General features: G+C 44.7%; 1 protein-coding gene across 1 annotated transcript in view; it reads right to left on the minus strand.

Annotated features, from left to right (window-relative positions):
* Positions 1–24,826, minus strand: part of LOC146785792 (von Willebrand factor A domain-containing protein 5A-like) — a 541,765-nt gene that overhangs the window by 487,964 nt on the left and 28,975 nt on the right. The gene's annotated exons all lie outside the window — the stretch shown is intronic.

Below are 24,826 nucleotides of genomic sequence, written 5' to 3' on the forward strand. Positions count from 1 at the left end.
TCTACCTTCCTCTCAGGGCTATGACACCATTCTGGTAGTGGTTGATACCTTCAGTAAAATGGCACATTTTATACCTTCTAAAGGTACACCCACCTCTAAACAACTGGCACAACTTTTCAATCAACACATAATTCGCCTTCATGGCATTCCTAAGGTAATCATTTCGGACAGGGGTTCCCAGTTTCTCTCACGTTTTTGGAAGGCTTACACCAAGGGCCTTCATATCGATCATCGTTACTCTACTAGCTTTCACCCAGAAACCGATGGTCAGACTGAACGTGTTAATCAGGAACTTGAACAACACCTCCGATTATATCTGCTAGACGAGGAGGGCGATTGGCCTGATCATTTATGGACTGCTGAGTATGCTTACAATAACGCCCTCAATGTCTCCACAGGTCACTCCCCTTTCTTTATCAATTCAGGCAGACATCCTAATTCCTATGCTAATTTTGACAATGCTAACACTCCTGCTGTCGAAGACATTGCCCAACAGTTTACTAGGATCCACCACACTGTAACCCAGAATTTAACAATAGCTAAGACTCGTTACAAACACTTTGCTGATCGTAAACGAAAACAGGCACCTGAGCTTCATGTAGGTGATTTAGTCTGGTTGTGTACCAAAAACCTAAAACTCAAGGGTCCACGTAAATTTCAACCCCGTTTTATGGGTCCCTATCCAATCGAGAAGGTTATTAATCCTGTCACTTACCGACTATCTCTCCCTAGTTCCACTAAATTTCATCCAGTCTTTCATGTCTCTTTGCTAAAACCTACCCACCCGGGTTTGCGTAGGTCCTCTCCTCCTGAGCCATTAATACTGCATGGTGAGCCTGAGTATGAGGTCAAACGGATTTTGGATTCCAAATTCATCCATAATGAACTCTTTTACCTGATTGACTGGAAGGGTTACGGTCCGGATGAACGTTCTTGGGAAAAGAGTGCTGATGTCCATGCTCCTCGTCTAATTAAAGCCTTCCATGCCAAATTCCCTGATAAACCTCATCAGGAGGAAACCCCGTTGGGAGGGGGTACTGTCAGGAATCACGGGAGGTTTCCTCCTTCTACTCCCACTGTGGCTACCATTTTCTCATTACAAACCCATTTGAAAGCAAGTAACCTTTTTAGTTGGAGCAATTGCTGGCATCGCAGAAATTCCAACATGGCTGCCAACTTTCCGATTTCTGCAACTGCTTACTGCAGTTTAGCAGTCTAGTGTTTCTTAGTACCAACTGCCTGAAGAATGTTCTCCAACATTCCTCAGTGCACTTCACTGAAGAGATTAACCAGAGAGCACCTGTTTACCAGTCGTCGTGGAAGATAGTTAGGGTAGAAGCGGCACCTCGGGGTTAGATTCGCCGGTCACCTTACACTTCAAGAATCAGGTTAGCATTGTAACCAGTTGTGAAATATCATATTTCTGAGAGAGGCTTTTTTCGTGATAAAAATTAACTAATTGAAAATCTAGTCATGTAATAAAAATCGTTAAGGAAATAAGAAACAGAAGTCCTTGCTAAGAACCCCTCTAGGTAGTCTATAGTATTTATGACGTACTTCTCAAGTGTGAGCGTTCTGTTATTATTTAACGCTGCACACACTCAGAAGTACCTTGGAGTTAGAATTCAAGGTTATCTCCTGTAAATTAGTACCATTTAACCAGAGCGAGCTTCTTGAACAGCTGGCGCTTGTTTGCTCTAGTCTTTGAAACCTGAGACGGAGGCAGCGGAGTCAGTCTCCTCTCAGCCCTAAACACGAACAACAGGAAAACGCTTGCGTATTTACAAGCAGCGTTACACGGACGATTATTCGAAGCCTTGCTTGAGGGAAGGTTATTCCAAACTAAAATTGTCCTTCATATTTAAAGAAACACGAGGGAGTCTCGGCGTTAGTCACCATAGAACTTCCAAGTTCAAAGGTGACATTGGTACGCGTGAGCAGCAAATAAACGCGTTACCCCTAAGAACCTCCTAATTGTTTGAGGCGCTTTACTAGCTTAAAAAAAAAGATAAAAAGAAGAGTCCAATTAAAACTCCAATAGGTCAGCACTTCCACCCTTGGGCCATAACGCTAATAAGTAGCCAACTAAACAATAGAGGAGTATTCTTGGACATTACTAAAAAGAAGTCAGAATCGAAATCCCGGCAACTTTCATACAAGGCTTCACCAGATTCTCATACAGTGAGTGGAAAGAGAGGAGGGTTTAAGCGGCCACATACACACGATAGAATTAGAAAATACTCACCATAATTTTTTCTCTCGCTTCAGTATCGAATAGAGAACAGTGTGAAGACGTCTCCTCATACAAGCTACACATGAGAGAGATAGAAGAGAGGCAAGCCCAAAAACACTATCCTGGTAAGATAAGTTATCTATAGTTAAAAAATACAGTAAGTTATAAAAGCAATAAGGGCAGTTAATGATTTAAGATAAATGTTATAGCCTGAAGAAAAGAACAAAAGAAGACGAAGCAGACTTGGCAGAGTTTTTGGAGCTGTCTCTTCTTGTCCCATTCCCCTTTCCCCCCTGGGAACTTACCTGCAAAGGATGTCTACAAATACCTAGCGGGAAGTTCTTAGAGGGGCATTGGTATCTAGCTTCAGTCTGCTCCTGTGCAGTCCGGTGCCCTTAGAAGACACCTTCTGACACGCACACGGTCCTCGGCCAGGGACTTCTCACCGACGCTGTCGGACTCACCGGGGACTAGGGTGTCTCCGGTGGATGATCTGGTCTCCTTCCAGGAGGTGCTGCTGCGGGGGGCAGCCAAGTTGGGCATCACAGTGACGGTACCGACACCCACGACGTCCGTGATATTCGAGACTCTACACAAAAAACACCTGTCTCGCCCCCTGCTGCCTCTAGTGCCGGGACTGGTGGAACCCACGTTAGAGTTGTTCCTCACCCCCGCGGTGACGAAATCCACTCCCTCACGGCTCATGAAAAAGTATCGGGCCCCGGACTCGGACCCTGCTTTTTTACGGATGGACCCGAAGCCGGACTCTGTCATCGTGACGGCGGCGAGGAAGCAGCAAGCGACTGCTTCTTCATCGACGGTCCCGCCCGACAAGGAAAGCCGCTGGCTGGACTCGGTGGGCAGGAAGGTGTGTGGGACCGCGTCTACCACCATGAAGGCGGCAAGTGCGGGGGCGCTGTTGGGGCGTTACGACCGGGCCCTGTGGGAGTCCCTCCAACAGTATGCGGACCTGCTGCCCCGGGACAGGAAGGAGGACTGTGTGCGAGAGGGGATGCTGGTTTCGAACCAGGTCATCAGTGCGGCAGCGGATGTCTCCTTGTTGGCGGCGCACTCTTACTGTCATGGTGTCCATCAGAGGCGTCACTCTTGGTTGCGCCTGACGTCGCTCAAGCCAGAGGCTCAGCACAGAGTAGCCAATCTGCCCTTCTCGGGGGAAACCCTGTTTGGAAAACATGCGGATGATGAGATGGCCCGCATGAAGGTGGAGGCGGAGACCCTGACGGCTGTCGGGTTGGAGAAGGCCGAGAAGAAGAAGCGCCCGTTCCAGAGGAGGTTCGGGTCTACGGGCAGAGGGCATGGGCAGGGTTCGGGACAGCAGCAGCAATAACAGCAGCAGTTCCGGAAGCCCTTCCAGAAACGCCAGAGGGGTAGAGGAGGCCAGCAGGCTGCTACCACTACCAAGGGCCCGGCCGGGTCTCGGCCCTGAGCGACTACTTCCCCCTCAACCGTTACCCACTCCAGTGGGGGGAAGCATTCAATTTTTTCCGGCAGAGTGGAGAAAAATTACTCAGGACAAGTGGGTGCTGAATATTGTTCGCAATGGATACAGTCTTCGGTTTATCAGCCCGCCTCCAGCGATTCCGCCGGTCAGCTCTCGGTTCCAGCTGCGAGAGCTCCAGTCGGAGGCAGACATCTTGTTGAGAAAAAAGGCGGTAGAAGAGGTACCTCTGTCTCAAAGGGGAAGAGGTCTGTACTCTCGGTTCTTCCTCGTTCGCAAGAAGGACAAGAACGAGTTCAGGCCCATTCTGGATTTGCGACAGGCAAACAAATGGATTCGCAGAGAGAAGTTTTGCATGCTATCGTTGCATCAGATTTACCCTCAGCTGCAACGGGGAGACTGGCTCTGTGCCATAGATCTACAGGAAGCGTACTTCCATGTGCCCATCGCACGGAAGCACAGGAAGTTCCTGCGATTCCAAGTCGGCGCCAATCACTATCAATACACAGTACTGCCATTCGGGCTAAAGTCTGCGCCCAAGACCTTCTCGAAGTGCATGGCGGTGGTGGCGGCACACCTGCGGAGGAACAAGGTGTTTGTCTACCCGTATCTGGCCGATTGGCTGATCAAGGCATCATCCTTCTCGGAAGCGCAAGATCACTTCCTGTGGACGTGCGCTCTCTTGCACAAGCTGGGGTTACACGTCAACATGTCCAAATCGGTCCCGACTCCGGTCCAGTGCATACAGTACCTGGGAGCCTCCATCGATACTCGGTCAGCAAGCGTGTCTCCTTCGGAGGAGAGATGGTTATCACTCCTTCGGAAGGCTCAGGACCTCAGGACTGCTCCATCGACGACAGTGAGGAAGGTGTCTTCGCTGCTGGGATCGATGGCCTCCTGTATCTTCCTCACGCACGGCTGCACATGAGACCACTGCAGGAGTGCTTGGAGGATCAGTGGGATCAGAAGACAGGTTCTTGAGTCTCTGAAGTGGTGGTGTTCGGCGGAAAACCTCCTCAGGGGGGTTCCCTTCCACAAGGACATTCCCACGAAGAGTGTCGTGACGGATGCGTCTCTCCAAGGCTGGGGAGCGCATTCCGGGGACTTGAGGATTCAAGGAACGTGGTCCCCGTTGGAATCGACGTACCACATCAATTTCCTGGAACTCAGAGCTGTCTTCCGGGCACTGAAGGCCTTCCTTCCGTCCTTCCAGACCAACTCGCTGCTGATACAGACGGACAATACAACCACTATGTATTACCTCAACAAGCAGGGGGGGTCGAGATCGCGCACTCTGTCGCAGGAGGCGCAGGCGATCTGGCACTGGCTTCTGGCCCGAGGACTGACGATTACGGCCACGCATCTGCCAGGGGTACAGAATGTTCAGGCGGACGCACTGAGCAGGCTGATTCAGGAAAACCACGAATGGGTCATAAACGACGAAGTACTACGAGAAGTCTTCGCAAGGTGGGGGACTCCAGACGTAGATCTGTTCGCCACCGCCGAAAACAGCAAATGCTGAGACTTCGCATCCAGGTACTACCAGCGGGGGACGCTGGGGAATGCGTTAGGGATCGATTGGTCGAACAGCTTTCTGTACGCTTTTCCACCCATTCCCCTGATTCCGGCAGTGCTCATCAAGCTGTCTCAGTCCAGGGCGCGGATGATCCTGATCGCCCCGGAATGGCCCAGACGGTGGTGGTTCACGGACCTACTTCACCGGTCTCTCCTTCCTCACATACGGTTGCCGTGCAGGCCGGACCTTCTCACGAAGTTCGGGGGGCGGATGGTGCACCCCAACCTCTCGTCTTTGAGTTTGGCGGCATGGCTCCTGAAATAGTGCAATATGGTCATCTGAATCTACCAGAAGATTGTATGGACATACTGAAGGAGTCTAAACGGCCTTCCACTAGGACGTCCTATGCCTATAAGTAGAAGAGGTTCTGTATCTGGTGTAAGTCCAAGAACTTTGATCCTACGGCATGTAAGGAAGATGTCATCCTTCCGTACCTTTTCCATTTGGCGCAGTCTGGCCTTAATTTCCATTCCATTAAGGTTCATCTGGCTGCTTTAACTTCTTACAGGAAATGCCCTTCGCAGACTTCCTTCTTTCAGATCCCTGTGGTCAAGGATTTTTTGGAAGGCTTGAAGAAAGTGTTTCCTCCTGTCAGACTTCCCTCGCCTTCCTGGGACTTGAATGTGGTGCTGTCCAGACTGATGAAGGAGCCTTTTGAACCCATTCACAAGGCTTAATTGCAGCACCTATCCTGGAAGGCGGCGTTCCTAGTGACCATTACATCGGCCCGCAGGGTGAGTGAACTTCAGGCATTATGTTGTCAAGAACCTTATACTGTATTTCATGCTGCTAAGGTTGTGATGCGTACTCACCCTAAATTTCTTCCTAAGGTTATCTCTGATTTTCATGTCAACCAGACCATAACTTTACCTACGTTCTTTCAGAATCCCTCTTCGCCAGCGGAAAGGTCTCTCCATTCCCTGGATGTTCGGAGGGTGTTGAAATTTTATCTGGATAAGACCAAGGATATTCGTAGGTCAGACCAATTGTTTGTTAATTATGGATCAGTCAGGACCGGTCTCGCGACCTCTAAGCAGTCCATTTCTCGGTGGATTGTGTCCTGCATACAATTGTGTTATCAAAAGGCTAATAAGACCTTAGGGGGTAAACCTAAGGCTCATTCCACCAGGGGCAAAGCTGCCACGACGGCTTTGCTGCGTAATGTTCCGATTGCGGAAATCTGCAAGGCGGCCACTTGGAAGTCGGTCCATACCTTTGCTGCGCATTACTGTCTGGACACGGATGCCAGGGCAGATGCTCAGGTTGGACAGGCTTCGCTGCGAAATTTGCTCGCACAGTAGTGGTATTGTCTTTTGTGTTCTCCACCGCCGTTGTTGTGTGGGGATGGGCTTGCCATTCTATTCACTAGATTATGACTATACACAGAGATCCCCTACTACAGAAGGAGTAGTTTCTTTTCTGTAACTCCAGTTCTGTAGTGGGGGTATCTCTGTGATAATCATAAGCGCCCGCCCTCCTCCCCGGTGGAGAGATTAATATTCATGTAAGGAATGCTATAGGTCTGGCGTGCTACGCCTTCAAAAAGAACTGAAAGTAAAAGGGACCTGCTGTGCATTCTGGGATACTGGGAAAGTTCTGGAAAGTTTTCTTAAAGGCACAGTATCCTGTTCTGAGCCACATAATGGCAGCCTATGGGGCTTGTCTGTCCATTCCTTCCTCTCTATCATTCCAGAGGCTTTTGCTTAGAGAGGCAGGGTGTTTTTTCCCTTGTGGAGAAAAGCTGGACAGGCAGTGCTGTTTGTGGATGTTGGTGGAATTCTAGTTGAAGTACTGGACAGTGTAGCCTGTGGGTATAGGCTGCATTATCTGTCTTTAAATTAAATTCTCTCTTAAAGGTGGATGCAGGTCTGCATGATTTGACACTTTAAGAGATTATTTTTTTATTGCTCCGGGGTCCCCGCACATGGGCGGGACTATTCACTAGATTGTGACTATCCCAGAGATACCCCTACTACAGAACTGGAGTTACAGAAAAGAAACTACTCCTCCTGTACTATATATACGCTAGTCCCAGGTGTATTTGGGATGGACGTGGGGACTTGGCAACCGGATGGAATAAGTGATAAATTTGAGCATGAGTCAACAGCTGTTGCAAAGTCGCTGTGTCTTCCAGACTATTACCACTTAGCCACTTCCTCACCTTAACTGCTATGTAGTACAGTTCCATATTGGGTACAGCCAATCCTCCCTGACTGGTAGGGACATATAGCTTCCACAATGCGACTCGGGCCTGCCCTTGTTCCATATGAAGTCTCAGAGCAAACGCTCCAGCTGACGGAAAATTTTGGTTGGGACATACACCTGGAGATTCGAGAAGTAATATAATAACTTGGGGAGGACAATCATCTTCAGTAGGGTTATACGGCTCATAACATTCAATGGGACTGACTTCTAAATTGTATCTGGGCCCTGATCGCTGAAAGTGCTCTCATTAAATTGCCCTCTAGCAAGTCATCGGGTGTCCGATATATGAACACCCCCAGATAGCGACGCGTGGTGAGATACCATGGCAGCAGCGAGCCGTTAATGAGCACATCAGTTTCTTCTGTATTCGCGTTAAAGGGATAAACCCCTGACTCGGCCCAGTTGACCCCGAGACCCGACATCTCTTCAAAGGCCCTCAGCACATCTGCTATGGATGTGGGAATGTCTGTGATCTCACGCACATATAACAATAAGTCGTCTGCATAGAGAGACACGGCATGTATCCCATCTCCCAGTTGTATGCCCCAAGCTTCACTACTATCACGGCTAGAGAAAAAAAGCAGCGGGGACAGCGGGCAACCATGGTGCGTCCCCCGTCTCACTCTGATGGGATCTGATATGAGTCTACCAGTGCTAACCCGAACAGTGGGGCGCTGATACAGCAGTTGAACGATACTCAAATTATGATCACCAAGCTTGTACTTATTCAGCACCGCCACCAGATATGGCCATTCTAAAAAATCAAAGGCCTTCTCCAGGTCCAATACCAGGCAACCAGAGTGAGGCCATCAATGTACCACGTACTGTTGTACTCTAAAAAACCGGCGAAGGTTGAGTGAGGTATTCCTAGTGGGAACAAAACCGTTCTGGTCTGGATGCACCTGCGTTCTCACTAAGGGCGAAAGACACTTAGCGAGTAATGATGCAAACATTTTGTAATCGGTATTTAGAAGTGCCAGAGGATGATGAGAACCCAGAGATTCCGGATTTTTGTCAGGCTTGAGGAGAGACACTAGTAGGGCTTCGTTTTGTGCGTCAGTGAGCACGGAGGGTTCCAATGCAGCTTCATAGATCTTCAACAGATGGGGTACTAATATATACGCATAAGCCTTGTAAAATTCAGTCTGCAGGCCGTCTGGTCCTAGAGACTTTCTGTTGGATAATGAGAATATGCTGTCCCGTATTTCCTCCGCGTTGAGAGGATCATTCAATTCCGCTTTTTGTGTGTATGTAAGTTGCGGCAGATACACCCCTTCTAGGTAGAGCTGTAGCTCAAGGGATGTGACCTGTGTGCGAGATTTGTACAGATCTCGATAGTGAGTCTCAAACGCTCCATGTATGTATCATTGCACGTACGCTACGCCCCCGGCCGCCGTGCGCACAGATGTGACAGGGGATGAAGACTCATCTTGACGTATGAGCCATGTGAGCAATTTCCCAGCTTTGTCCCCCATGTGGTGTGTCCGTGCCGAATGTGCGGCATAATTGAGACATCGCAGCCTCTCTAGCAGTCGTGCATGTTCTTCCCTACGGCTGTCAAGTTGTCTTTGGGACCCTTCAACTGCTTCTTGTTCACTAGCTGCGAGCTGTCTTTCTATAATAGTGAGTTCCTTTTCCAGCTGCACTCTAATGCCCGCCTGTGTGCCCAAACAGTGACCCCTCACTACTACCTTGAGGGTGTCCCACTCTAACAACAGCGATGAGGCTGTGCCCACATTCTCGTCAAAGTACTGAGCCACACTGGTGGCCAGTGAGTCTCAGAATGGTGCGTCAAGTAGGATATCTGGTTGAAGCCGCCACACAGGAATTGGCGGCACTTCATCTTCCCATTGTAACTCTACCATATGCAGGTTGTGATCGGAGTGTGTTCGTCCCATATAGTATGACCCGAGACGCTCGAAAGAAGGTCATTTGACACCATAAAGCGGTCTAAACGCACATGTAGGCCGTGAGCTCCCGAGTAATATGAATATACCCTATCTTGTGGGTTGTGGTGACGCCAAGCGTCAGATGAGTGCCAGTGTGAGGCCCAATGATTAACGCTCTCGCAGCAGTGTGTGTAGCCGTGCCAGGTAAGGGGGGAAAGGATCGGTCTAGTGACACATCCAGTACACTGTTATAGTCACCGCCTAGTATCTTGGGGATGTCATGCCACTCGGCCAGTTTAAGGGAGATTAGTTCCAGAAAGGCTGCCTGGTCCGTGTTAGGTGCGTACAGTGATGCCAGTATGATCTGCCTCCCATCCAAGACACCCCTAACTATGACATACCTACCCTCTGCGTCTACATAGGAGTCTACCACCCGAAAGGGAGTCCCTGGTCTCACCCACACCAACACCCCACACGCGTATGCTGAGTAGCCTGTCGCGTACAGTTGACCCCTCCATCGCCTATGTAGCTGCGCCACTTCTGACTTATACAAGTGTGTCTCCTGTAAGAGTGCTATTTGTATGTGATGGCATTTCAGGTAGGAGTAAATAAGATATCGACGCAACGGACTGTGGATGCCTCTCACATTCCAGGTCTCAATCCTAATAGGTGCCATATCTTGCAATGTGACCCAGCCAGGCCAGGCCAAGGGGCCGGGGGGAGCAAGTTCCGCCCGCGCATGGACAAGTCTAGAGCTCATTCCTGATCGCTGAAAATGCTCCTATTAAATTGCCCTCTAGCAAGTCATCGGGTGTCCGATATATGAACACCCCGAGATAGCGACACGTGGTGAGATACCATGGTGCGACCCCCGTCTCACTCTGATGGGATCTGATATGAGTCTACCAGTGCTAACCCGAACAGTGGGGCGCTGATACAGCAGTTGAACGATACTCAAATTATGATCACCAAGCTTGTTCTTATTCAGCACCGCCACCAGATATGGCCATACTAAAAAATCAAAGGCCTTCTCCAGGTCCAATACCAGGCAACCAGAGTGTGGCCATCAATGTACCACGTACTGTTGTACCCTAAAAAACCGGCGAAGGTTGAGTGAGGTATTCCTAGTGGGAACAAAACCGTTCTGGTCTGGATGCACCCGCGTTCTCACTAAGGGCGAAAGACACTTAGCGAGTAAGGATGCAAACATTTTGTAATCGGTATTTAGAAGTGCCAGAGGATGATGAGAACCCAGAGATTCCGGATTTTTGTCAGGCATGAGGAGAGACACTAGTAGGGCTTCGTTTTATGCGTCAGTGAGCACGGAGGGTTCCAATGCAGCTTCATAGATCTTCAACAGATGGGGTACTAATATATACGCATAAGCCTTGTAAAATTCAGTCTGCAGGCCGTCTGGTCCTAGAGACTTTCTGTTGGATAATGAGAATATGCTGTCCCGTATTTCCTCCGCGTTGAGAGGATCATTCAATTCCGCTTTTTGTGTGCATGTAAGTTGCGGCAGATACACCGACTGTGTATGCCTCTCACATTCCAGGTCTCAATCCTAATAGGTGCAATATCTTGCAATGTGACCCAGCCAGGCCAGGCCAAGGGGCCGGGGGAAGCAAGTTCCGCCCGCGCATGGACAAGTCTAGAGCTCATTCCTCTGTGCGGGTCAAGGTCACTTATGTCCCACCTCAGCGTGTAAAGTATGGCAGTTTGAGTAGTGATATAGTTAGCAATGCTAAAAAGTAAATAAACAATAATATCGCATGGGCTAACGTGCAACAGGCAACCACCCAAACCGGAAACAAATACCAAAGGGGCGAGTGTGCAACAGGCAATCGTCCAAACTACATAGCATCATTCAATCTATTCCTGGGGGTGTGCTGCGCACTACATTCTGTATGCATCTAGGGGAGAGGAGAGTCTCCTTGGGGCCCCCCAATTGTCAACTAGACATGAATCATACAGTGCTGTGTCCGCCTGGTGTAGCGTGTTGCCTTTTCTAGTGGAAGACAAGAGACAATAAGTGCCATAGCTTTAACGCTGTTTCGCTAAATAGTGGGGGGATTGTGCTCGTAATTGACTATGGTAGAATGGAACATACAATGATACATTTCCTATGCCCATTAATACACAACAACCAACCATATACTTGCATGTACAGTTACAAGGTATAGATGAGTTCAAGCAGTGTGATACAGCAGCAAACATCAAACAATGTCATCTGCGGACTTAGGAGTGACTACAGGCAATTCACAAGAGTCTTGTGTGGCTAGTGGGTCATCCGAAAGGTCATCAGCATCACTGGCTCGAACTGGCTGGCTGGAGATGGACGCGCATTCCTCCGTCTGCGAACCGCTGATACTTGCCACAGCTTGAACTGCACCTCACTGGCTTTGCAGAACTTGGTCTGGATCGGGACCTGACTTTTGAGAGTCGTGGTTGCTTCAGTTTGTTCCCTCTAGGGTGGCGACAACGGGAAGTCCCACCAGTGGGCTTGTTTTTGGCATGGTCGGGTGAAGGTTCAGCCCTCAAAGGAGAGTAAGTATCAAGCCAGTCCTCAGCTTCCTCAGATGCGTTGAAAAAATTAATTTTGCCCTTTGCCACAACCCTCAGACGTGCCGGGAATAATAAGGAGTATTTTAAATCCTCCTGCCTTAGGCATCTCTTCACCACCATGTAAGAGTGCCTCTGTTTCTGCACTTGGATAGTTGGTGTATCACATGGATGGCGTCATCAGTGATGTCATCAGTGATGTCATTTCAGATGTCATCAGTGATGTCATCAGTGATGTCACTGACCATGTCATGAGTGATGTAATATGTGACGTCATCAGCAGTGCATAGCGGGGGCGCGAGTTATAGTTAGCTGAACTAACTATAACAGGGGACTTTCTAGGATTTTGTATGAGGGAAATGTCCAGCTAACTATAACGCCCCTGAAACCTATGGTTTTTTCAGTGAATTATATATATATAGATATATATAGATATACACACACATATAATATATATATATATATATTATCTACTGGCGGTCGCCAGTAAATAGTTATAGTTAGGATCGTGTTTCCATAGGAAATCTGAAAATTCTATTTTGAATAACTAATAACTAATCCTCGCGACATTTTCAAAACTAATGGGGCGCTCCGCTCAGCTCCTACCCTGAAAGTCTCGGGGTGTTTCGTCAAGCAGGGGCCGAGAAAAAAGGGGGGTCCCAAAATGCGTTTTCCCCATGCATTTTCCCATAGGACCTTTAGTCGAAGGTACAGCCCGAACGGCTGAAAAGAATTACTTGAAATTTGGCAAAGAGGTAGTCCTCAGGTCAGGGAAGTGCCTTTTGCATATATGGAGTCAATCTGTTAAGTATTTCCTGAGAAAAATGCATATAAATATCTATAGGCGCGCACCGTGCGCGAGCGTAAATCTGATTGGTGGTTAGATGTCAGTCAACGTTCGAATCGGTCGAAATCAGGAAGTGTCGGCCGCCATTTTGTGTGTGACTTGTGTGAGAGAGAAAAACAAAGGTGGAGAACGTGAAAAGGGGGCAGGGTAGAGAGTTCCTGACCCCCTAGCCTTTGTCAGGGGGTTCATGAAGGATTCAAAAAATCATTAAAAAAATTTTTTTTTTAAAAGTGTGTGTTTAGATATTAGGTGGCTCTAAAAAGAGCCGTTGGGTTAATGGAGGAACAGAGGAACAAACAAATGAAAAAATTATGGCGTGGAGCATGTGTGCTGCTGTATCTTCCTCTCTATCAGGTTAATGCTGGTGTCACCGTAAGAGATAAGAGCGTTGCACACATTGCACCGTATATGTACACCCTTGAAGACAGGGCGCACATCCAGAGGGTCAGAAGAAGGTGAACCTGGGTCCACAGATGAAGTGCTCAGCTGAGCTGCCGATGATGTGCTCGGCTGAGCTGCTGCGGATGTGCTCGGCTGAGCTGCTGGAGGGTTTTCTCTAGCAGCTCGAGCAAAAGCCACAGGATGTAGTCCTCTAACGTGTCTAATCATAGAGAAAATACTAAAAGAATATTTCTTTTTAGGATCTCCTCTAGATAAGATCACTCCACAAATAGTGCAGGTGACTTTTGGAGCATTCACCTTCTTCTGCCCCTGAGGAAAAGTGAAAAACTGCCATATAAAAGAGTCTTTCTGTTTCCTCCTCCTCTGTAGCACAAGGATCTCCTGCTCACTCTCAGATGAAGACTGCTGCTCTGCCATTCTTAAGTACTGCAGTACTAGAAAAGCTGCTCAGCTCCTTCTCCAAGGGAATCAGAAGAAATAATGAGGGGAGTGGGAGTGGTGTTGGAAGAATATGGAACTGAAAGTACTATTAACCAATGAAAAGTGTTGTTTGGTAATCACATGACTTGCCTTGGGAGTGGTGTCGGAAGATTCTGGAAATGAAACTACTATTAACCAATGAAAAGTGTTGTTTTGTAATCACATGACTTTCCTTGGGAGTGGTGTTGGAAGATTCTGGAACTGAAACTACTATTAACCAATGAAAAGTGTTGTTTTGTAATCACATGACTTTCCTTGGGAGTGGTGTTGGAAGATTCTAGAACTGAAACTACTATTAACCAATGAAAAGTGTTGTTTTGTAATCACATGACTTGCTATGGGAGTGGTGTTGGAAGATTCTGGAAATGAAAGTACTATTAACCAATGAAAAGTGTTGTTTTGTAATCACATGACTTGCCGTGCGTACGGAGCACGCGCGCATGCTCGTACGGAGCACGCGCGCACGGAGTACGCACGTCATACGCATGCGCAAACGGAGCACGTACGCATGCCCACACAGTGCAAAAACCCTAAAAAAAAAAAAACGAAAAAAAAATATGTTTATAAGTTTATAGAAGATATTAACTATGCTGTTCAACTTTATCCAAATTTAAAAAAAAAAAGAGCTGAGCCATTCCATATTACAGGATACAGTCAATCTATAACTATATACATAGGTAGCTTATTGTAAAATAAATATTTTAAAAATTTAATAATACATTCATAAATTAGCATTCAAAAAACCTTTGAAATTCACTGAAAAAACCACAGGTTTCACACACGTTATAGTTAGGAATTAGCATTTAAAAAACCTTGCAAATTCACTGAAAAAACCATAGGTTTCACACACGTTATAGTTAGCTGGACATTTCACTCGTACAAAACCATTGAAATTCCCCCGTTATAGTTAGTTCAGCTAACTATAACTCGCGCGCCCGCAATCCACTGCTGATGACATCACATTTTACATCACTCATGACATGGTCAGTGACATCACTCATGACATCAGTGATGACATCTCAAATGACATCACTGATGACATCACTGATGACATCATCCAGTGAATGTGTGTTTTTCTGAAAATTACATATGTTTTAAATATGTATATCTAAAGGTTAATGGAAGAAAAAATGGCTAAATAAGTGTCTAAATGAATTGTTTTTTTTGTAAAATTAATTGTAATACTAACTTATTAACAGTATCTTAGTGAATACAAGTATTAGTGAGTAATGTTTAAATTTTTAAATATCTGTATCAGTGTCTCACTTTGTGGATAAGTGACTGCATGGGTTGGTGAGTAGCTACATGAGTGTGTATATGTTTTATTACTTTGTTTTTAGAGTATCAGTATGAGTGTCTGTATGGTTCAGTGGGGGATGTTACTAAGCGTATGGACGCATGAATGAGTGACTCAATGTTTCTATGTATTTTGAAGACAGTATGTGAGCAGGACAGTATGGGTGGATGAGTGTGTGTATAGGTGAGTAACAGAGCGAATGACTGTCTCAATACTGTCTTCATGAGTAAGTCCATATGTTTTGAACTAGTATATGTGAGTATTGATGTATAAAAGTGAGGATATATGAGAGAGAGAGATTGGAAGAGTTCCTGTATAAATAAGTTTGTGTTTTTCTATAAGTGATTGTTTTAGAGAGTAAGTATGTGTACGTTTCTGTAGAAGTAAGTGTACTGGTGTGTGTATAGCTGTACATGCAAGTAAAAGGATGTTTATTTGCATGTGTGAGTATGTGTGTGAGTAACTCTATGTATGAGTGTAGGTGTGTAACAGGATGTATAGGTGTATGAGTACATATGATGCCTGAGGACATGTATGAGTGACTATATAGAAGTGTTGATAAATGAGTGGATGCGTATGTAGATTTTGGAATTACTGAATAGGTTGTTCTAACTTGTATTGGTATCTCTATAGTTTTCAAAACTTTAGTTTGTATTTTTCAATGTGAGTATCAGTTTATATTAGGATAAGCGGAGGTCTGCCACTCTTACACAAGGATGATGTCATCAGTGATGTCATTTGAGATGTCATCAGTGATGTCATGAGTCATGTCACTGACCATGTCATGAGTGATGTAATATGTGACGTCATCAGCAGTGGATTGCGGGCGCGCGAGTTATAGTTAGCTGAACTAACTATAACGGGGGAATTTCAATGGTTTTGTACGAGTGAAATGTCAAGCAAACTATAACGTGTGTGAAACCTATGGTTTTTTCAGTGAATATTATATATATATATATATATATATATATATATATATATATATATATATATATATATATATATATATATATATATATTCTTACTCCAAACGGGTTTGTTGGGAACCGAGCCCGTAGTCAGGTGGTGCTTAATGCCGGTAAACCAGAAAGCCGGCAAATCTTAATAAGTAAGAAATACAAAGCGAGGAACCGTGAGCCGGCCACCGCCTACTTATCGGCGTCTACAGGAGTGAAGGACTGTCGTGAATCTCCAGCTTGGAGGTAAGCCCGGGACTGCAGTGTGGTGGGGGAACACCGCTGTGTTCTAAGGGCGGGGGGTTCCCTCACTAGCGGCGGCGCCTGGGGGGATACTTGCATCCATAGAACGGAGAGGAGAAGTGGGAACCATTTAATAAATATGGACGATAACACGATACGGTAAATATTGCGATCATTGTGATTCCAAATACGTTGCAAATTTACGAGTACGCATTCCCGATACATCTCCACGGCAACGCGAGGAAACTGACAGTGGCATCAGGAACCGCCCACAGTTTGGCGAGGAGTCCGGGTATAACGAGGCAGTAGTTTTACAGGATAAACAAACAAAGTAAAGAGAGAAAATACGTGAAGAGTACGAAGAGCACAGGTGCCATCCGCCCTGTAGATCATCGTGAGATGTACAAACAACCAACCAACAACTGAGGGATTCATTGGTTCCTACAGGAGACAGCATTTCTGAAAACATGGAAGAAGAAAAAGATAGGCGCGCTGCTGCACAAACTCTGTTTGCACGCGCTCCAGGAAAAGGAAAATCGGTGGGATTATTGGATGCCAGTAACAAGAAAGACAATGAGGTAAACATGCTATTACGCAAATATGAAAAACTAAAGAAACAAGAAAGCTCAAAATGGTGGGAGGCAACGTCGCTCCAAGACTATGTTGAGAAACAAATGATACCCAGAGGTTTAAGAATATACACGACGCCCTCTCATGAATCCCCAAATCCCCGAATGCTTGACGAATGGTCAAAAAATTCTGCTGAAAGTTCAAAGAATATGATGCTAATACTTATCAAATATGCCTGGGAAGATCGGGAAAAAATCATTAAAGAAATAGCAGAGATTGAAGAAAATCTGAAAAAACACGCGGACCAATCAGGTATTCAAAAATTTAAGGATGAACTGAAGGGAAGACTAACAAAGTACGAAGATGACATAAAACTAAGGAAACAGAGGAAATTACACAGAGACTGTGTTGACTATGAAACAGGACGTATCTTGACTTATAGTCATAAGTACGACCATCTGTACAACCAAACTACGACAACAAAAGAGCAAGTTACCGCGGAAACAAATGTGGAAACTAGTCTGGATTTAACAGACTCTGATACCGATGTGTCAGCACACACAGCAAGTTCCCTGTCTGATGTTGATGTCATAACACACCAGGTGACTTTTTTAGACGAGTTCAGGGTGATGAAGAGAAGCCGCCAATCGGTGAGAACAACGGGAACACCTACTCCACCATTGAGGGGACGAGGAAGAGGCAGAGGAAGAGGAAGAGGCAGAGGCAGGGGCGCAGCAAACAAAGACGCCTCAGGAGGAAACACAGAAAGAAGAATGGAGCTCATGGGAACAAGGAAGAAAGGCTCAAAATCAACGCCATAATGGATGCCCAAATGGTAAATAAAACCATAGTTAATCTCTCTGCACGCACACTGTCCCACTTTGAAAAAACAACCCTCTGTCTAGGGCTAACTTTTTGTCCAACGGAACTTTTTAACTATGCCAATACCCGCATTGACATTTTTAAATTTGTCAGAAAGGTTAAATTAAAAAAATGGCATATACTAAATAACAGTAAAGGACAATACAATATGGCCCAAGTTTACGATATTTCCACACAACCTGGATTGACAGTAGGAGATGCTGACACATTGGATGCGATAATTGATTTAGGAGCACCCTACTCTGCGGATGCAGAAGATGTAATAACGAGTAAAGCAGCATGCACACAATTTAAACCCCGCTCAGTTTTCTACCCCAATTTGCCTCATGATGCAATCGATACATTCCATGAGGTGGTGACTAAGGAACTTATAAAACAAAAACATAAACATAAGAATCCTAAGGGAATACAAAACTTGTCATACAAACAGTGCGAGTTTATTCTGTCACTATCGAAGGATAAAAGTTTGGTCGTACGACCATCAGACAAAGGGGGGAACATTGTTCTTTGGAGTAAAGAAATGTACATCAATGAAGCCAAAGAACAACTTAATAATAATAATTACTATTGTATTTGTGATACTACAGCATACAATGCCAGTATAATAACAACATGGAGAAAACTGTCAGAATGGCAAGAATTGGGAATCATTTCTTGGAATGAATATTGTTTTTTAAAACGTGATTTCCCGAAGCTACCCATTCTATACCTTCTTCCAAAACTTCACAAACACCCCACTATTCCACCAGGGAGACCCATTGTGCCTTCCATGGGTAGTGTAAATGAAAATATATCTAAATACGTGGATCAGTTCCTAAAAGAGCATGTCATGAATCTACCATCTTTTGTCAAAGATACTAAGGACTTCCTAAACAAATTAGACGGTCTTGTATGGGAGGAAAATTACCATCTGATTACCCTGGACGTGAACTCATTGTATACTATAATAGATCACGTCCAGGGAGTGGAAGCCTGCATGCATTTCTTAGGCACGAGACCCATTGCCTATCTTGAACATACACGCATGCTAGCGGATATGATGATGGTGTGTCTTAAAAACAACATTTTTATGTTTGATGGGGTACTCTACAGACAGGTGCGAGGCACGGCCATGGGAACGTGCTTCGCACCTGGATTTGCAAACCTTTTTCTAGGAAAATGGGAGGAGGAAATACATTCTAAGCCATCTCTTGCCAAATACTTTGAGTCAGTGGTGGTGTGGCTCAGGTATATTGACGACCTGTTTATTATATGGAGGGACACTAAAGATGAAGCTGTCAAGTTCATTAATGAACTAAACATCAACCCCTACAATATTAAACTCACATTTAATATCAGCAAGAGTAAGGTAGAGTTTCTGGATACCTGTATAGAAATCATAGATGGGACACTTACAACCAGTCTGTACAGAAAAGATACAGCTGGGAACAGTTTGCTCCATGCCCTCAGTGGCCATCCAGATTCCTTAAAATGGAGCATTCCTTACGGAGAACTACTGAGGGCAAGGAGAAATTGTAGTACCGATGACAAATTTTTGGAAGAACAACATAACATGCTGGAAAGGTTTCGCCAAAGAGGTTACCCTGAATGGGTCCTCAGTAATGCAGTGGAAAAAATCAAGAATGTGAGTAGGACAAAAGCACTAGAACAAAAAGCCCAGGAGCAGGAAGATGTAGATAGTAACATCAGACTAGTGACTACATACAACAATAGATCACAAAAAGTAAGTAAGATGCTAACGGAGAAATGGAAGATTCTCCAGACTGATGCCATTGTAGGTAAGGAAATAGGAGAAAGGCCCCTGATCACCTATAAAAAAGGCAGAAGCCTTAGGGACATACTGGTGAGAGGAGACATCGCTGAGCTAAAAAGTCACAATTTTCATGATCTCAAAGGGTTCTTCCCCTGCGGGCATTGTCGAGCTTGTAAATTTAGCCACTCTGTAAAGGAATTTTCTATTCCAGGAAGAAACAAAAAGTGGAGAATCAACCAATTCCTAACATGTAGCAGTAACTATATTGTGTATGTACTTGAGTGTCCTTGCAACCGTAGATATGTAGGGAGTACGATCTGCATGGTTAAGAAGAGAGTGATGGAACATCTTAGAGCTATCACCAATGTAAATGCACAATACCCCATTGCAAGACATTTTTTGGATTTTCACCAATCCAATAATTCCCTGCTACGGTACTTTGCCATTGAACAAATAGTCTCTAACTCAAGAGGTGGCAATAGAGACCTTAGATTACGACAACGGGAATCAAAATGTATACTTGAGTTGGAAACTAGGTTCCCGGGCGGGCATAACCTTGATGAGGAATTAGCCTCACATCTCCACAGCGAATAAATAGCTATAGATATTATCTGGAATAATGACTGTATTTCTGCGATAACTAACGAATGTGTTGTTGGATATGGATTCTTTGTTTCCTTCTCTCTGAGATACTAATGGCTGTACATCTCTTATTTGTGTTTTTTTACAGGAGGAAAGGAAGGGGCCCACTATATGTAGGATGGCTACACGGGTTCCCTAACCTTTTTTCTTCCCCGGGCTCGGGACCACTCTATAACACCGATAAGAGAATTTTATAAGGATATGTTATATCTTTTCTCAATATATATTTAGTTTTTTTGTTTTTGTTTTTCATTTTTGCACATTTAATTATATCACAGGTGTGGTGAGGACTGTAACGTATATATAGGTGTCAATCAGAAGTGATGTTGCAAATAACATTAAGTTGTGTCTAATCAATATATAGTATGAATATATAGGCTCTCTTCAGGCACTAGACCGATACACAGAAATAAAGAAGAGACCCTTTGTACATACCTTAAGCCACTAGAGCGTGTACAAATTAAATGTGTGTTTTTCCAAAACATGGGCTATAACGAATATTTATAACCACTAAGTATTAAATATAAATAAGTGACAAATAAGTGACTTTAGCAACTAAAAGTGATTTAGCCCAATGTTTGGCGATGCATATATGTTTTCGTTTCTTTATATAAAAATGAAATCTAAAGAAACTAATTATTTGAGTTTTAATCCCACCGAGGGATAAACACTGTGATTTCTCTTGTACTTAAGAATGTAAATACTTTTTACACTGAAAAAATGTTGATTTGCACTTTCCAACATGTCTGCTGCATTAGAACATCCTAAGCGACTACCTATAGATCAAGTCCTTTTTCTGTTTACACTATGTTTTGGAAGAAGCACCTCAATGAACTTTATTTAAACCAATGCAAAAACGTCTGTGTATTCGTGTGAACAAGACACTTTTTGTGTTGAAACGCGTCACGAAGAATAAACTACTGCCGTTTATGTAATACCCGTGACTCCGAGTGTGCTTTCAACGTTCTAAGTGGATTTATATATATATATATATATATATATATATATATATATATATATATATATATATATTACCTACTGGCGGTCGCCAGTAGGTAGTTATAGTTAGGACCACGTTTCCATAGGAAATCCGCTACATTCTATTTTGAATAACTTTGGCGCCGGTTGACGAATCCTCGCGAATTTTTCAAAATAGGTGGGGCGCTACGCTCTGCTCCTACCCTCAAAGTATCGGGGGGATTCGTCAAGCGGGGGCTGAGATAAAAGGGGGGTCCCAAAACGCGTTTTTCCCATGCATTTTTCCATAGGACCTTTAGACACAGCTACCGCCCGAACGGCTGAACAGAATTACTTGAAATTTGGCAGAGAGGTAGTCCTCAGGTCAAGGAAGTGCCTTTTGTAGGTTTGGTGTAAATCTGTTCAGTAGATTCTGAGAAAATAGCCTTTAAATCAATATATATATCTGTGGCAGCTTACGGTGCGCTTACCGTAAGCTTACCGTACGCGTACGGTGGCGTGCACGAGCGCGATTTTGATTGGCTCTTAGATCTTAGTAAACATTTGAATCGGTCGAAACCAGGATGCGGCGGCCGCCATTTTTTCTCTCGCTCTCTCAGTTGGGCAGCAAAAACGAAGCCCAAAAATGTCTAAAGAGGCAGTTTCTTGAGATCCTAACCACCCAGCATTGACATATGGGTCCCCAAACAACCCCCAAGCCCAAAAAATTTTTTATTTTTTTTCGGAAAATCGCCGATTACGCTTACCGTACGCGTACGGTAAAAAATTTGTTAAAAAAAAATTATCCAAATTTTCCCCACCCCGAGTTCAAATGGTGCCCGAAGGGCACCATTTGTGCATGGCATATTAGTTGTATGAAATTAACAAATGAGCGCACGGTGCGCGAAGCGCATCGTGCGTACATGGCCCATCCCGCATAACGTGGGCACACGGTGCGTGCAGCGCACCGCGTGACCACCGTGCGTGCACGGCACTAACTGCGTAAAGTGGGCGCGCGGTGCGCGAAGCGCACCGTGCGCGCACGGAACGAACTGCGTTAAGTGGGCGCGCACGCCACGAATGGCGTAAAGTAACTTAGCATTTAAAAAACCGTACAAATTCACTGAAAAAACCATAGGTTTCACACACGTTATAGTTAGGAATTAGCATTTAAAAAACCTTGCAAATTCACTGAAAAAACCATAGGTTTCACACATGTTATAGTTAGCTGTACATTTCACTCGTAAAAAACCAATGAAATTCCCCCGTTATAGTTAGTGCAGGCAACTATAACTCACGCGACCGCAATCTTCTGCTGATGACATATGTGTCTTTATGAAAAAAAAATATTTGTAATATATGTATAGCTAAAATTTAATGGAAGAAGACATGGGCAAATAAGTGTCTAAATACAGTATTAGCATCAGCAGAGGATTGCGGTCGCGTGAGTTATAGTTGCCTGCACTAACTATAACGGGGGAATTTCATTGGTTTTTTACGAGTGAAATGTACAGCTAACTATAACATGTGTGAAACCTATGGTTTTTTCAGTGAATATATATATATATATATATATATATATATATATATGTCAAAAAAGAGGCTCCATTTTGCCGGGGGCCCCCAATCCTGCAGGGCGGGCTCTGGGACCAGGAATGGAGATCCTGGAAACTGCGGTTTTGCCACCAAAGATAAAGAGCCCAACACCGACTTGCTGAAAGCTGACTTTATTCGTCTTGCAATGCGGAGTAGAAATACACTCATGAATCCTTACGCGTTTCAGCCTTAAGCCTTGCTCACAGGTGAGTGCAATTTTATATATATGTAGTCCAAGTGGTCATGTGGTTTGCTGTTATGACCACAATCCCCAGAATGCATCAATTTTACGTTTATGCAGCAAGACATGGCACATATTCCAATTCTGTCTTAATAGCGTTTTTATGCAGCCAATATATATATATTTAATTGCCCATTGAATCAGCTCGCCAAAGGAAGAACTATAGACTTTTTGGTTTTCATGTATTTTTAAAATAATGTACTTATTGTTTTCCAACTCAGTCAACTATGTTTATGTGCATTTTTAGGGAAAACTGGTCAACATTTTTAAATCTATAAAAATATAAAATGTCTTCATTTAGAAATAGGCTTTCACCCCAACTAATAACTTGTTTTCTCGCAAAGGCCACCTGCGCAGAAACGTCACTGTACTCAGCTTGGGGGCAGAGCCACTGCTGCTGACTGACAGCAGGCGAGTGGTGCTCATTTCACCAGTTTAGAGTGCGTATGTCATTTTGGCCGGCTGTCTTGCAACGGCCAGCGTAACTTTTGCACTTCAAATAACTCCACCCAACTGCCGTAGCCAGCTTGGTGGAGAGCAGGCACAGGCCCCCAGTGCCTGCAGGAATGTCGGCGCAGCCTGCTCCAGCCAATCCTGGTTCTGCTCTCATGCTGCTCAACATTGTCAGCAGCAAGAGAGCAGCGTCTGGATTGGTGTGAAGGCTTCAACTGCCGTAGAGACCATAAGAGCCGAAGGACTGAAGCACGAGTACATTTTTATTTATTTCCCACTGACCAGCACTGCCTTCTGCCTCGCCCTAAACACCTGAGATCTCACTCATGGTTCGTTATAAACACGGTTTATATTGAGTCATGACTAACAGCGTTGGTGTTGGCCTCATGCTGGTGAGTGACGCCCACCTCTAAGTAAAGCAAAAGAAGGCCAGCTTTGTCAAGTGAACGCGTATTTGCAAAGCATAAACCCATATTGAAAAGCACAGCATCCGCCTAGTCTGCAAACATAACCTGTGGTTTAAGATACCACTTTGACTGGCGACACCAGTTTGGGATTACTGGGGATAAGCCTGAATACTTTATTCAGTCAAGAGTAGTTTTTATTGAGATTCATTGCTCATAGTTTTTGTGATTAACTTGATGAATATAGATCAAAAATTCTTGAAGCAAACAACATGACCTTCCTTTCTTCGGAGGGTCTGTTTCATTGTTTTCTCTTGAAATATGCCAGTTGGTTTGAGAACGGCGGGCAATGTTTTTTGAGGAAGAAAACACCCAGGTTTGGCTCTGAAACTGTGGATGCATTATTCCTTTCTGGTCATGGGTTTGCAATCAAAATGCCGAAATCAAATTTAGTGCAGGGGCTGTTGATGCTGCTCTAAGGTTTTCTCTGCTACTTAAATGAACGGACCTTGGAATTGGACCTTAATTCACTGAAGTTAAAGAGAAGTTAAATGCACGCGCTCTAGCAAACCTGACGGGCTCCCTGTGGAACTGTATAGCAGCACCCATCACGCTATGCAGTATACAAACCTGCCCCTATACACTGAAACAACAATCTTAGTATGAAGATTACTGGTCAGTGCAGATTCTAGTGCAAAACGGCTCTGCACTGGGGCACATTTTGTAACTTGGCCATGTCTTTTAAGTACTGGATGATTTATCCGGCACACGATGAAGCAAGAAAACATATTCATAATAATGACGACAGATGAGTTTTATTTAACCTCTGTGCAAAGCTCACAGTCTGAACTTTTAGAATGAAACTTCTACTACTCTGGAAAATCATTCAAATGCTTGAAAAAAAAAGAAAATAACTTCCAAAAATAATGCATTATGCAAACAGTAATTTAGTGGTGTTAAAGCTGCCAGATAACCCTAACAGATAGAGTGGGATGCTTGCAGGACCCCAGTAAAAATCTGTGTACCCAGAGTTTAGCTTGTAACTTGAAGCCGCCACTAGTCCATCCCCCAGCAACCTCCCACAAGGGTTGGAGGGGCCAGGGTGTCTAGGTGTACATTTAGAATACATTGATTCTGCGCTGTAAAACAAAATATTTCCTTATTTAATTTGTTCACTAT

Source organism: Triturus cristatus, chromosome 11 (assembly GCF_964204655.1).
Source record: "Triturus cristatus chromosome 11, aTriCri1.1, whole genome shotgun sequence".
In the NCBI taxonomy this organism is placed as follows: Eukaryota; Metazoa; Chordata; class Amphibia; order Caudata; family Salamandridae; genus Triturus; species Triturus cristatus.